Here is a 12,537-nt window from a genome sequence, read left to right as displayed (position 1 = left end):
AATGCACACCTAATGTGTGTATTTAATGTATATGTATTTACATACATACCAAATGTATATATATATGTGTGTGTATATGTATACATTCAATTTACATGGTCAATATGGAAATATGTGTTACTTTACATATTTTTTGTAACAGAATTGTTCTTTTTCTATTATTCTTCTTCTTTACAAGTAGAAAAGGATAGTTTTGTTTTTTTTTCTGATTGACAAAAATATTTTTAAAAAATGAATGGAAAATGAATCCAAGCAGAATCCATGACCTTTAAAGGTAGTCATAATAGAAAAATTTAATCAATTCACAATATAAATAAGTCAACATTATGTTATCATGTTAGTAATAAGTGACTCAAAACAGAGGAAGAAAATGGAAGAATGATGACTTCTGGAAAAAGATAATATAAACATTAAATGTGTGTTCATTACTGAGAAAGTGTTTTCTTTGGCTTTTTTACTTGAGGTGAAACTTGTTTCTCTCTCATTCTCATCATTATCTTGGGATCTACAAGTATGGGTCCCTTGGGTTATTCTGTCTTTCACAGTTGAAAATAAATTACATTTTCATCTTAGGTCACTACTTTTAAATATCAGGAAACTAATTGGAAGGAAGATATATTTCTCTGATATTTATTATTACCTAATATTTATTCCACTACCATAACTCTTTACTGTTGATCATTTGGTTTGTTAGGGGAGACAGGAGAATAGAAGGGGGAAGAAGAATGAACTGAAGTTGTGCTTATGCCGTGCTGCTACAATAGTTAGAAATGCTTATTAATTTTCTTTCATTTTTTTTCAAAAGATCTCTATAGGCTAATCCCATGCCATGACTTAATTCCTGAATTTGAACATGGGAAGGAATATAAGGTGAATTTTGAATTCAGTGGCAGGGTTAAACAAATCTGTGACATGATAGACCCAATATCCAAACAATGAAAATCATAGTAGATAAATGCACATAGAAAAAGCAAATGTCCTTGCAAGTGTGGTGAGACAGCATGATTTACATGTTCCTAATCAATTCCACTAAGCATACCCAAGTATATTTTGTTCTCTCCCAGAACAGAACTCTTCTATAAGATTCTGTTTATGATCAACCTGATCCTATCTTCCTTCTTGATTGGGTTACTACCAGGATTTGTTGTTGCTGTTGTTGTTTTTTGTTTTATCTGTTTTTTTTAAACCACAGTTAGACTGCAGTAGGGAAGCAATAAGAGTAGTTGCAGACCATTTGAGATTGTATTCCAGAGGTTTTCTCTACACTGAGTTATAGAGTGCTCAACTATTGTATACTGTTTTTTCTTTGTCTTTGCATCCACAAACCACAGCACTCTTTCTGGTTCACTGATGAGATCTAATAAAATCTTAATATTGTTTTTTTATTGTCTATCTCTGTACATATAAATTATATGAAATACTGCTAATCCTGATGTAGTGAAGGTTGAACTGGCCTATAGGGGTCACTTCACAGAGTGTCACATTGGATCACTCCTGGACTCCTTACTCCAATGACTCAGTAGATTAGAAATGACAAACTTTCCAGATATTTTTGGCTATGTGGTAATCCACTGCTGAAAGGATTTGCTATTTTGGTTAGAAACAGCAAACCTTGATGTATCCCTCAGTTTTTTCCAGTATCAACTCAGGGATTGGAGGAGGGGGAAGAATAATATAATGTCAATTAAAATGAAGTGCAGCTTCCCACCAGCTGTCCTTTCCTTTGAATCTCCTATGGGTACCATGAAATTCCAAGATTTCCTGTAAGCAAGCAGTAAACCAGGAAGTGTCTGAGATTAGGTTTGGATTCAAGAAGAATTTCTCTGACTCCAAATGTTGCCTCAGGCATTTATTCTTTAGGTGATCTAGGGAAAAGTACTTAACCTTTTTTGTTCTGTTTCGTCATCTATACAATGAGCTTTAGAAAGAAATGGAAAACTATTTCAGTAACTTTGCCATGAAAACTTAAAGTAGGGTTATAAAAAGTCAGACATGACCACACAATAATAAAAATCATGCCCAAATATCTATCTTTCATTAACAATGGCTCAATCTTTATTCATGCCTTCATCACTATTCCCCTAGACCATATACACATACATTAAATACATGCATAAATGTATGTTTTAATCACATATTCATGTGTGTGCATATATATACTAAGTATATATGTATACACATACATAATTGCATATACACCTACATATATGGTATCTGTGTGTAGCTGGTTGGATTGAAAGATGGATAGATCAATAGATAGATAGATTTCCCTCTATCAGAATACCAAGGTTACATTGAAGTTACCTCTGTGACTGCATAAATATCTATCTAGTATTGAGGAACCACTACACATAAAGGACCTGAGCTACTGTGCCCAGTTCCTTCTTTAAAGAGCTCCTTAACTCTGAACCTTGGAATATGATCAAAGCCAGTTCTGTTGGGAAAACTAACCTCTAACAAGAGTCAAAGTAGGCTCCTTTTCTTCCTCATAGTCATCGAAGATCATTAAACCATCATCCCAGAATTCTAAATATAATTTACTCATACTTGTGTGCCTCTCCAGGAAGATTAGAAAAAAATAATATGCATGAACTGTTAGACAAGTTCTTTTTCAATTACAATAAAAGAAATATACATATACAAAAATGAAACAAAACAAACAAAATACCTCCTTATAAGTGGACATTGACATCTATAAGAATAAATTCAATATTTTAATATTTAACTGCAATTATACTCTCTTGGGAGGTTGCTACATTAATCTCTCCAGAATAAAAAAAAAGCAGTTTGTGCAATTGCTGATTATAAATCATGAAATCCATCTCTTATTGATATTGTCCAAACAACTTCTGCTACAAGTTTGTTAAAATGGCCAGGAAGGGGCAATCCTCTGTTTGATAGCTGTGTTGTCTAATGCATGTTTTCTGTCCCTCTAGCCAGATCTATTATTGGAGTTAGTACCTTTCAAATGAATCAGGGTAAAATGAGATAATATTCAAAAAAACCTTAAGCAGAATGCCTGGTCTTAGTATGTACTGAAAAAATGATTATTCTATTCATTCAATCCATCCATCTATTTATTCACCCATTAAAATTCATGATGACATCTTTAAACCTCAATGAATCTACTCTGAGGCTGATGTTTGAAAAAATTCCCAGGAAAGATAATGTAAAGTTTAAAAGATAACTAGGGACCAATCTTCTGGCTCTTTTGATACAGTTCTCCAATTTTAGATTTCTTATAAAGGTAAAAATTATTATGTTGGATTGGGAAATGGCCAGTCCATGCTTTATGCACTGCATTATTGAGCATTCTATCCACTGTGCCACCAACTGCCCCCCCATTTTCTTTTCAAAGAATTAAAGCAAGAGGCTATTGCCAGTTTTTTTTTTCCTTTTTTTGTAAGGGAGCTCCTAGATGGAGAGAAGAGTACAGGCAGAAACCTTCCCGTAACTCACTATCTCCCAGTAAGACCGAGAGACAATTCTTCCTACTCCCTTGGAGTGAAAACCTCTAAACACCAATCCGAAGCAGAAATTGGTATCTGAGGGTTGGAAGATGAGAGGTTTATTTTGAGAAGAGGACTGGAGTTATAGATTGAAGGAATGTGATGTGTGGTATGTATGTATGAAAGAGAGAAGTAGGGATGGAAAAAGAGAGAGGGAATGAGAGAGGGAGAGGCAAAGGGAGAGGGAGAAGGAGGGGAGGAGGAAGGAAGAGAAACAAGGAGAGAGAGAAGGATAGAGTGTCCATGAAGATCTTGTCTATATAGCATGGAGTTGTTTTAGGTCCTCTAGTTTGAGATAGTTGATTTACTACACCTGGCACCTAATTCAGGCAGCTTGCCTTGAAGGTGAGACAGATTCCCCTAATGTGGATGATGGCATGCTTCTTCAGAATCCTGCTATTCATTTTTGCAGCAATTCTATCCTCTTAGATCTCTGCAATCATGGGGCTTAGTTATGATGACAAGACCAAGAAGGCAGGAGAAGGTTGAGACAGTGATAGCTATGCTTGTGAAGTAACTGAGACTAGGCCAGGATGCTCTCAATCTACTCAACAAAACTACTGATATACTATAGCTGATATGATATCAACCCTATACAGAAAGTCAACTTCCATTCCTCTGAGATGGAGCTATAGAATTGTCAGAGAATGAAGAATTACAAGAAGAGAGATTTCAGCACTAGGTCTTGGTAACTTGAGGGAAACTGCAAAAAAGCCAGGGGTTTTCTCTGCCAACTGGTGAATCATATTCATAGACCCAGGAGCAAATCATAAAATCATTACATATCTCCAGGGCCTTTCTTCCCAAACTGGAGCAGCTAACTCCTAAAATACAGAGTAGTCCAATTAGCCATGCTGGACACTGAGTCAATGTGTGTCTGTACTAGAGAGGTCAGAAAATTCCCAGAATAGAAAAATCTGGAGTCCACTTGGATTTGGAGAGAAGGCAACCTCAATCCTTTTTCATACTGTCTTTGCACCCTACCAAGGGACACCCATCCTGCAACTCCTCTTTCTCTAAACCAAGACTGCCATTTGGGAGTAAAGCAAGAGCCTGCATTTGCAATCTGTGCTAAGCACTTTTACATGGTTTTTCATTTCATCCTCACAACATTGGGAGATGGTTCCTATTATTATATCCATTGTACAGCTGGAGAAACTGAGGCAAACCAAAATAAAACAATCTGCTCAGAGTCAAACAATTGCAAAGTTATCTGAGGCCAAATATGAACTCTGGTCTTCCTGAATCCAGATCTAGTTGCTCTAACAACAATAGTAGAGCACAAAGGCAGATTTGCCTCTGAGGGTAAAAGACATTAAAGAAATGCAATTGGATATCCTGCAAATGTGTTTACTTTATGATCAAAACAGATAATAGGACTATTTCTTGAATTTTAGATATAAAGACCCTGAATTTAAATGTGGGGTTTGGTTTTCAGGCTAGAGAGCTACAACCTCCTTCAAGGCAAGTGCTATATGATACTTCAACGGAAGAAACATACCGTGTTACACATAGTAAGCATTTAGTAGGTGAATCCTTGATCTTTGATCTAGACTAAACTATACATCTCAGAGCATTATACCTTCTCTCTCTCCTGTGTCTTCATGTTCCCATCTGGATCTCCTTTACCAAATCTTAGGGAAATTAGTAAAAAGATTGTTGAAGAGTTTTTAAGACATAAGACATATCTCTACCAAGACAGAGAGAAGGATGCAGATTTCTCTATTGGACTAGTATCTTTCACAGTTGCTAGTTCCTCATATATAATAGGAAAAAATCTAGATTTTTTTTTTCTTAGCAAAATAACCAATCTGTTTTCATTTTCAAGAGGAAAGACAACCTATGTATATCAACTTTCCTCTGTTATTTCATCTGAAAATGATAATCCCTTCTATTTTTCACCTAAATTCATATTTTTTTTTATTTTGAATCTCTCCTTTGCCCCATCACATTTACTATTATATAATGATTATAAAGATATAGGTATAAATATAGATACAGCATTGTTTTTGTGTACATGTCATAGCAGCAATATGATACAGTGGAAACAGTGCAGATTTGGGGGCTAAAGAACATGGGTTCAAATCTCATCTATACAATTGACTGTATGATAATGGACAAATTATTTAATCTCTCTGGGCTTTAATTTTTTTCTATTGTAAGGTTCTTGTTCAAATAATGATTTCTGAATTTATGATCTTACTTCCTCCGGTATTTCAAGTTTTTTTAGGATAAAAAACTATGTTTTTTTTTTTCATTTTTAACACCCCCACAATAGTGAATCATAGTCATACCTCCTTATTGAATTTAAAATAATCATTTCTTTGAAAAATAAAGGATTTAGGGGATCGAAGGATAGATGAAAATATTTGAGTAAATCAAATAGCAATATTTAGGTTAAACATATACTTTAACATATTTAACATGTATTGGTCTACCTGCTATCTTGGGGAGGGGATGGGGGGAACAAGGGAGAAAATGGGAACAAAAAATTTGCAATGGTCAATGCTGAAAAATTACCCATGCATATATCTTGTAAATAAAAAGCTATAATAAGATAAATAAATAAATATTTAGGTTAAATGATTATTTAAGAATATAATGAATAGGTATGTGAATATGAATGAATAGGTGGCAACACTGTGGAATTACACCAGCCCTGGAATGAGAACCTGCGTTCAAATATGACCTCAGACACGTAATAGAAACTTAAAACTTACTAGCTCTATGGTGCAAGGCAAGTCACTTAACCCTGATTGCTCTCTCTCCCCCTTCTCCCTCCCCTCAAAAAAAGTTTGGTAAATTTTAGTATATGTATATAACAGTTTTGAGAGGGAGAAAGATATACAAAGAAAGGGAAACATATGGAGAAATGAAAAAAAAATCAGTGAAAAAATAATTGAACTTGCCTTTACAAAGTTTACTATGCAACTTTTGATATGCATTCCATCTCTTTAGTTCTTAATTTATACATTTGTAAAATAAAGTAGTTGAACTAGATAATATTTACGGTCTTTCTACTTTTAACACTTTGATAAATTAACAATTGATAGGACATTAAAATAATGTTAATGCTAAGATATTAAATGGGATAAATAGAGGAACTATCTACCCATTGACCTAACATCAATAAGTATTTAACCATAGTATGTGATTTATATTATCTTATTTTATGTTACAGTTTTTTTGATTGTTAAATTTTACTTGTGCCTTTGGGTGACTCAGAATGAGCTCTCTTGTGGGCTAATTTTGCCATCTAGTGGTAAATCAGAGTAAATGTGAAAATTTTCCCTAAATTAAATTTTCATCTTGAAAAGGGGCAGCACTTTGATTATAGAAGTTGATTGTTTAAGCTCATGAAGAAAAGCAAAAATAGTATATAATTCAAATAGTCAAGCAATAACTGAATCCTAATCACACTTATTAGTTGTATGACCCTGAAAAAGAAATTTAATATTTCTGTGCCTCAATTTCCTCATCTACAATATAGAAGGGGAAATTTGACTTAATGACTTCTCAATTCCCTTAATACACTAAAGCAATAATTCTCTGACTATATGCCACTAGGACTACATGCCACTGAATTTTATTCTAAAACAGATTAGCAACCTCATATACATCATATGGTAGAATCCTATCAAGAGAAACAACATTCCATACCAAAAAAATAAAAATAAAAATAAAAATTTCACATCCTGATTTCAAGATAATGAAAGGAAACAATGGGATAAATTCTCTATTTTTCTCCTCATCAGCTAAAGAACCACATGCAACATTCTATGACAGAGTTAAAAATTAGTTAGGGGAAGGAATGAAATCAAAATATTTTACAAAATATTTTTCAGTCTCTATTTGGGAAACAAATCTTTGTAATACCATCAATAGTATAAGCATTTCACTTAAGGAGTCTCTTTCCTTACTATAGCTCTAAAATTAATGAACCAGAGATTTAAAAGGAATAAACTAAATTTTTTAAGCACGTTCATCTTACTTTTCAAGGAATTCTCTTTGTATGAAATTTTAATTTATAAATAGTTTTGACAGACCCTTTCTTGAGCCAAACTATTTGTAGAAGCAATTTATATCCAAAAGTTCAAGGAAAGAATAGGAAAGCAGAAAGTTTTTATAACTAGGATCATAGAAAGCAGGAGTTGGCAATTTTCCAAAAGTGCATTGTTCAACTTTCATTTGCTCATTTTCATTTCAGATTCTACATACTGTGAAGTATTTCAATGTTTTCCATTGTCAACTGTCTTAGCTGACCTCTGAAAGCCAATTCAGATGAGATTGATAGTGTTTCTCTGGACACTTATATAGATGTTTTACATTCAATGTCCTCCCCAAAAAATTTGTTTTTTACTTACTGAGAGAACTGAGAATTAATTCCTAAGAGTAAAGCCTAGGACCCCAAAGATTTGATTTAATTCAATTCACTAAACATTTAAGTACCTACCTTGAAGCTAGGTAGTGGAAGCACAATAAAAATGCAGTAATTCCTTCTCTCAAAGAAATTATTTTCTATTGATAGAAAAAAATACAGAAATAGAAAAGTCAAGGAACTGGCAACTGAGTGGATCAGTTGGAGAGTGGCTGAATAAGTTTTGGTATAAGAATATTATGGAATATTGTTGTTCTATAAGAAATAATCAACAGGATAAGTTTAGAGAGACCTTGGAGGGACTTACATGAACTGAAACTGAATGAAGTGAATAGAACCAAAAGAACATTCTACATAGCAACATCAAGATTATACAATGATCAATTCTGATGGATGTGGTTCTTTTCAATAGTGAGGTGATTCAGACTAGTTCCAATGATCTTGTGATGAAGAGAGTGATCTGCATCAAGAGAAAGTACTGTAGATCACAGTGTAGATCACAACATAGTATTTTGATTATTTTGTGGTTAGTTTGCATTTTGTTTTCTCTCTCAACTTTTTTTGTTTTGATCTGATTTGTCTTGTACAGCATGATAATTGTGGAAATATGTATTGTATAACTGTACATGTTTAACATATATTGGATTATTTGTTGGATGGGGAGGGGTTGGAGGTGAAGGAAGGCAGAAAAAATTTTGAACACAAAGTTTGAATGTTGAAAATTATCTATGCGTGTGTTTTGTAAACAAAAAGCTTTAATTAAAAATAAATGAATAAAAGATTTTAAAAAATTTAAAGTGGGAACATGGTTTGGGTATAAAGGATGACAACATAAACAAATTAGTAGAGTACAAGATAATCTACCTATCAAATCTTTGGAGAAAGGAGGAATTTATGACCAAAGAAGAACTAGAGAACAATATGAAAGGCAAAATGGATGACTTTGATTACAGTAAATTAAAGTTTTTGCACAAACAAAATCAACAGAAACAAGATTAAAAGAAAGTAGAAATCTGGGGAAAATATTTACAGACAGTATTTCTGATAAAGGTGTTATTTCTAAAATATTTGAGGAACTATGTCAAAATTATAAGAATACAAGCCATTTCTCAATTGATAAATGGTCAAAGGATAGAAATAGAAAATTTTCAGATGACTAAATTAAAAACATTCATAGTCATATGAAAACATTGCAATTCAATATAGATTAAACATGGGCAATTCTTCTAAACTTATTGCCATAATTCTATATTCATCATGCAGCCCAGGAAAAAGCAGATCAAAAATGAAGAAAATGGGGGAAAAAACAAACAAACAAACAAACAAACAAAAAAAAAAAACAACAACAGGTAGAAAAAACAAGAGGTAGAAAAATTGGAACACAGTGTTTCACAAAAGTGAATGTTGAAAACTATCTTTGTTTTTATTTTGTAAAATAAAAACCTATCAAAGTGGAAAAAAAAGAATTCATTGATCATCTCCTGAAAGAGATCCCACAAGAAAAAATTGAAAATGTGTTGTAGCAAAATTCCAAAACTGTAAGGCCAAGGTGGAAATACTACAAGGTGCCAGAAAGAAACAATTATTTTATCAAGGAGCTAATTAAGATTTCCCAGGATTTGGCAACTTCTACAAAAAGGGATCATAGGACCTGGAAACCATATTCCAGAGGGCAAAGACCTTGGAGTGCAACCAAGAATCAACTACCCAGTGAGTCTGATCATTATATTTCAGAAAAGGAGTTGGATCTTCAGGGAAGGATTCAAGCATTTATAATCAAAAGGCCAGACCAAAAAAGAAAATTTGATCTTCAAATACAAGAATCTAGAAAAGCATAGAAAGGTAAACTGGAAAGAAAATAACAACAACATATTATTTAAAATTTAATTTGTTTACATCTCTACATAATACTCTTGAGAACTGTATCTTTTACTAGGGAAGTTAGAATGGACATACATAGACAAAAGATATGAATATAAATTGACTATTTTGTGATGATATTTAAAGAAAAGACATTAAGTTATAGAGAAACATTGTACTGGGAGAAGTGGAAAGGGGAGGTAAAATGAAGTAATTTAGATCACATGAAAAGTCATAAAAGAATTATTATAGTAGAGGAAAGAAAGAAGTGAGATTAACATTGTTTGAATCTTAATCTCATCAGATTTGGCTTAAAAATGGAATAACATACAAACTCAGTTGAATATATAAATTTATCTTACCCTATAGGGAAGCAGGAAAAGAAAGGGGGGAAAGGAAGGGGCAGGATAGAACAGAGGACAAAAATAGGAGGAGAATAGTGTAAGAGAAGGAGGAGATATGGCAGATGACAAGACAGGTTGAGGGAAGGGGTGGTCAGAAATTAAAACTAGTGTTAAAAGAGGGACAACGTGGGATGAGAAAAAAGATGTATAAAGGGAAAAAATAGGATACAAAGAAATACACAGGCAATAATCATAATTGTGAATGTGAGTGGGATGAACTCTTCCATAAAATGGAATAGATAGCAGATTAGATTTAAAACCAGAATATTACAATATGCTATTTATAAGAAACACAGTTGATATTAAGGACTATCAGAGAGATACACACAGAATACGGGTAAAATGCTGCAGCAAAATATACTATATTTCAAGGAAGAAAGAAAAAAGAAAGGAAGGAAAGAAGGAATGAAGAAAGGAGGAAGGAAGGAAGAAAGGAAGTAGGAATGAAAAAAGGAAAGAAAAAAGAAAAAAGAAAGAAAGAAAGAAAGAAAGAAAGAAAGAAAGAAAGAAAGAAAGAAAGAAAGAAAAAAAGAAAGAAAAAGAAAAGGAAAGAAGGAAGAAAGGAAACAGCAGGGGCAAAATTCTGATCTCATGCCAAAAAACAAAAAAACAAAAAACATAGATTTAATTAAAAGAGATGAGGAATGAAGCTATATCTTGTTAAAAGACAATGAAGTAATATCAATACTAAATATATAAACGAAGTGGTACAGCATCCAAATTCTTAGAGAAAAAGTTAAGTCCATTACAAGAAGATACAGAGAGTAGTTGGTTTTAGAAAGATGATTCTTACCATTTTAAGGAAAACTTCTTTTATTTTTATGATCTCTAGTGTTTTTTAATAGGAATGGATATTGTACTTTGTCAAAAGTTTTTTCCTGCATTTATTGAGATCATCATATAATTTCTATTAGCTTTATTATTGATATAGTCCATTTTACTGATAGTTTTTTTTTTGATATTGAACTAGCCCTGGTTTCTGGGTATAAATCTTACTTGGCTATAGTGTATTATCCTGCTAATAAATTGCTGGAATGTCTTTAATTTAAAAATTTGCATCAATATTAATTAGGGAAATTGTTGCATAAATTTCTTTCTCTGTTTTGGCTCTTCCTGGTTTAGGTACCAGGACTATACTTGTGTCATACAAGCAATTTGGCAGGATGTCTTCTTTATTATTTTCCCAAATAGTTTATTTTAAAATGTTGAAATTAATTGTTCTTTAAATGTTTTCTAGAATTCACTTTTAAATCCATCTGGCCCAGAGGTTTTTTCTTAGGGATTTCATTGATATCTTGTTCAATTTTTTTTCCTAAAATGAGGTTTTTTTTTTCTTTTTCTGTTAATCTGAGCCATTTTTATTTTTATAAATATTTAAGTTTTTTGCTTAGATTGTCAGATTTATTGGGATGTAGTTGGACAAAATTGCTCCTAATTATTTCTTCTTCATTGGTAAATTCACCCTTTTCATTTTTGATACTGACAATTTTTTTGCTTCTTGTTTTTGTAATGAAATTATCTATTTTATTGGTTTTGTATGATGCTTTTTTAAGGATAAGAGGTAAGATAAGGATAAGGTAAGAAAATGAAGCACATTCAAGGAAGAGTGATCTTGATTCCAAGATTTCTCATGTCCATGGCATACAAACTATGGTTGAAGAAAATAAGAATGAAATGTCTTAAAGATGTACACACATGCATGTGTTTGTGCATGTACATATTCTTGCATAACATAAGAGTTTTCAATACATTAAACATTTCAGAGGTAACTAATTAGATCAGCAAGTCAGAGGTAGCTAATTAGATCAGTAAAATGAATTAAGAACTATGAATGAAAGTTGCAGAAAAGTAAGTTTTGCTTTAGTGTAAAAGAAAACTTTCTAGTAATTTGTGCTGCTCCAAAGTGGATTGCACTACCTCAGGGAATAATAGATTTTCCATCATCAAAGATTGTTAATGAGAATCTAAATAAGTTTGTCAAGTACATGGAAGAAAACATTCTTGCCTTTTCAAGTCATTAATAATTTGATCTTTGCTGTCTCTTTCAAATTGGAAATTTTATGATTCTCTCTACATATATCTAAGCTGTAGCAAATATGTCGAAATATCTACAAATTTTCATTTACAATTAAATTTTTCTACAGATTTGCTTCTCTAGTTATATGTAGCTAATCCTTCAATATTGCAGATTCTGGTTGTGTCTGTGGCTAAAAGTATAGGTATTGTGATGCAATGGGTACTTAGATTTATTTTATGAGTTATGAACTGACAGAAAAATTCTTCATAGACTACAAAATGTTATATAAGTGGGAGTAGTTCATGGAACAAAGAGAGGCTTTCCAGAAATAAATCAATAAGCATTAAACACTGGGGATATAAAGAAAAA

The sequence above is a fragment of the Sarcophilus harrisii genome, chromosome 1 (genome assembly GCF_902635505.1).
Source record: "Sarcophilus harrisii chromosome 1, mSarHar1.11, whole genome shotgun sequence".
Classification (NCBI taxonomy): domain Eukaryota; kingdom Metazoa; phylum Chordata; class Mammalia; order Dasyuromorphia; family Dasyuridae; genus Sarcophilus; species Sarcophilus harrisii.
This window is presented reverse-complemented; position numbering follows the sequence as displayed.